Consider the following 3,747-nt stretch of genomic DNA (forward strand, 5'->3'; position numbering starts at 1 on the left):
AACGAGGGGAGGGGCCAAGATGGTGGAAGAGTAGGGTCCCCAAGTCACCTGTCCCCACCAAATTACCTAGATAACTTTCAAATCATCCTGAAAACCTATGAATTCGGCCTGAGATTTAAAGAGAGAACAGCTGGAATGCTACAGTGAGAAGAGTTCACGCTTCTATCAAGGTAGGAAGACGGGGGGGGGGGGGGGGGGGGGGGGGAAGGGAGGGAAGAAATAAAAAGCATCCAAGAGGGAGGGGCCAGTGAGAATGGGGAAAATTAACAAGGCAGGAAACCACAAATGTTGGAGAGGATGCGGAGAAAAGGGAACCCTCCTGCACTGTTGGTGGGAATGTGACCTGGTGCAGCCACTCTGGAGAACTGTGTGGAGGTTCCTCAAAGAGTTAAAAATAGACCTGCCCTCCGACCCAGCAATTGCACTGCTGGGGATTTACCCCAAAGATACAGATGCAGTGAAACGCCGGGACACCTGCACCCCGATGTTTCTAGCAGCAATGTCCACAATAGCCAAACTGTGGAAGGAGCCTCGGTGTCCATCGAAAGATGAATGGATCAAGAAGCTGTGGTCTATGTATACAATGGAATATTCCTCAGCCATTAGAAACGACAAATACCCACCATTTGCTTCAACATGGATGGAACTGGAGGGTATTATGCTGAGTGAAGTAAGTCAATCGGAGAAGGACAAACATTATATGGTTGCACTCATATGGGGTATATAAAACATAGTGAAAGGGATCATAGGGAAAGGAGAGGAAATGAGTGGGAAAAGCCAGAGAGGGTGACAGAACATGAGAGACTCCTAACTCTGTGAAACGAAGAAGGGGTAGCGGAAGGGGAGGTGGGCAGGAGGATAGGGTGACTGGGTGTCAGGCACTGAGGGGGCACTTTACAGGATAAGTATTGGGTGTTATGCTATGTGTTGACAAATTGAATTCCAATAAAAATAAATAGATAAATAAATAAATAAATAAATAAATAAATAAATAAATAAATAAATATTAAAAATCTGATAGGATAGGGCCAACAGGTTGGAGACTCAGGAAGATTTGCAGTTCTGGTCCAATGGCAATCGGCTGACATTGCCTTCTCACCAGAGGAAAGTCAGTCTTTGTTCAGGTCTTCAACTGATTGGATGAGGTCCACCCACATTCTGGAGAGCAATTTATTTTACCAAACTCCACTGATTTGAGTTAATCTCTTCCCAAAATAACAGCTCCAAAGAAACATCCAGAAAATGTTTGACCAAATATCTGGGCACTGTGGCCCAGCCATGTTGACACATAAAAGTAATCATCACAACATCCACTCACCCCAGGCCACGGCATCCCACTCCCTATGGTGCTATACCCTATTTTCCCCCAGAAGAATCCAGTAGAAATCTCAGGAGTTATGATATGACAGACTTTCTCTGACAGACTTTCTTTAGTAGAATCCTTGTGGAGAAAATTCTCGTGGACAAAACGTATGAGCACCCATTCTGTACCAGAGCCCAGTGCAGGTGCTGGGGAAACGGGGGGGCAAGCCAGGCAGGGTGGTCTCCCCACAACAGAGCTCAGCATCTAGCTGAAACCATCAGGAACTTGGGCATTCCGGCACTTGGGGGATTCCAGCGTGTATCAGGAGCACAGAGGAAGTGACCCTGAAGCCGGCATCTCGGGAAGGACTAAAAGCCTCCCAGGTCAAGGGAACAAGGGTCCTTCAGAAGGAGAGAAACACATGCTGAGGCCTCTCAGGAGATCACATGGTCAAATCAGAGGAGAACACAGGAGAGGTGGAGACTAGCTTTTGCCCTAAATATTCATACCCCAAGTCCTTCATAAAACAGCCCCCAGGATCCCTGGGTGGCGCAGCGGTTTAGCGCCTGCCTTTGGCCCAGGGCGCGATCCTGGAGACCCGGGATCGAATCCCACATCAGGCTCCCAGTGCATGGAGCCTGCTTCTCCCTCTGCCTATGTCTCTGCCTCTCTCTCTCTCTCACTGTGTGCTTATCATAAATAAAATAAAATTAAATTAAAAAAAAAACAACAACATAAAACAGCCCCCAAGTTTGTTCAACTTACCTGGTTTGCATCTGAAAACAGTGCGACAGAAAGAGCGTGTGTCCCATGTCGAGAATTCTGATGGATGCAGTGATGTCATCCGTAAAGTTAGCGGCATCCTGCACCAGCAATGTCCCAGGTCTCTACCCACGCATCTCAGTCCCTCCTCCCAACACACTTGTGACCTGGGTGCCAATCTGCACCCCATTCTACACTAGAAGAAACTAATTTTGGGGGCAGGTAAAGTACCTGCCCTCCAATCACACAGCCTGGGAGCACAGAGCCGAGGTGGTCGGACCCCGCAGCCAGCAACACTAACACTTGGTGTAACTGATTCTGAAGGATCCAAGACTGGTGGCGAACTGGCATGAACCAGATGTCTCACTGTGGTGCAGAAAACTCTTGATCTGTTGATAGACATTTGGAAGAGCATCGCTTCCTGGTGCCCACCTCTGTCACATGACAGCAGGTTGCAGAATGCACACCCCAGTACCTGGGAGGTACCAACGTAGAGTGACCTCTATGTCCTTGGAACAGGTCTAGTTTACACCCATCTTCCTGGGTCCCAGAGACACAAAGGCTCTCACTTGGATGATGAGCTATCAGCGCACAGTAGCCCCTAGGAAAGTTGCTCTCAACATTCAGAAAGCCCCAGAGAAATATGAGGAGAGGCCACCAGGAGGTAGTGTGGCATCAAACACTGAACCTGAGTAACTGCTGAGGTTGCTGGTCCCAGTGGATCAGGTCTGGCCAAGGCTGTCCTCAGAAAGATACTTATTTGCAGAACAGAACAGAATTGGTCAAAGAAGGAACAGCCAGGAAAACCATAGGACAGAGACACCAAGCTGTGCCTTCCTGGGCTCTTCCAGGACACCCGCTGATACCCACTCCTCCAATTGTGGTCACCCTGACCACAGTCCTAATCAAGGCCTCTGGGAGGTTCCAAACTTACTCACATGTTTTATTAGGCTTAGCAACAGGACAATGTAACCTGGGAGAAATGGTCCCACCTGCAGCGCAGCTCAGAAACGCTTGGCATGCCTCCAATTAATGATCTTCCATATTTGTTTAATATTAACTTAGGAGAGGAAGAAGTCTTTCCCATAAATAAAAGTCGGAACCCTCTTTCTTCACTTTCAAAATGGAGTTGTATCTCATGCAGCAAACAGCTCTAGTTTATTTGGAATTGTCTTTTGTCTCCTGCTTCTTCTCTCGGGCACGTCACACAAAACTGGCATATGCATCACTCAGTTGCCAAAGGCAGAGTGACTTGCTGGGGAGCAAACAAGTCTCTCTCCAAAGAGATTTACCACTTGTTTTCAGGTGTTCATGGTTTACACTCTGTCTTGGGTTCTCTCTGTAGGTTCTATTGTGACCAACAACTTTTTAGGAGACATTTAAAGGCTTGCAGGTATGATCTCGGTAAACAGCCCTCTGCTGTGCGCTAATTGGTTTCAGGATCTGGGCTGACTGGCAATGCCCACTCCAGGGACTGCCAGCAGGCTGGCCTCATGGCCGGACAGGTCAGTGGACACGGCAACCTGCAGTGTACATCACAAAATTACCCCCTGGGGGCGGGCAGGACATGTGCCAGTGGCTAGGGAGAAGATTTTCTTTGTGCTTCAGGGTATTACCTACTTAAGTACTTAATCATCTGTTTAAGAGTATTTTGGGGGCAGTCCGGTGGCTCAGCAGTTAGC

Source organism: Canis lupus, chromosome 21, assembly GCF_048164855.1.
Source record: "Canis lupus baileyi chromosome 21, mCanLup2.hap1, whole genome shotgun sequence".
NCBI lineage: Eukaryota > Metazoa > Chordata > Mammalia > Carnivora > Canidae > Canis > Canis lupus.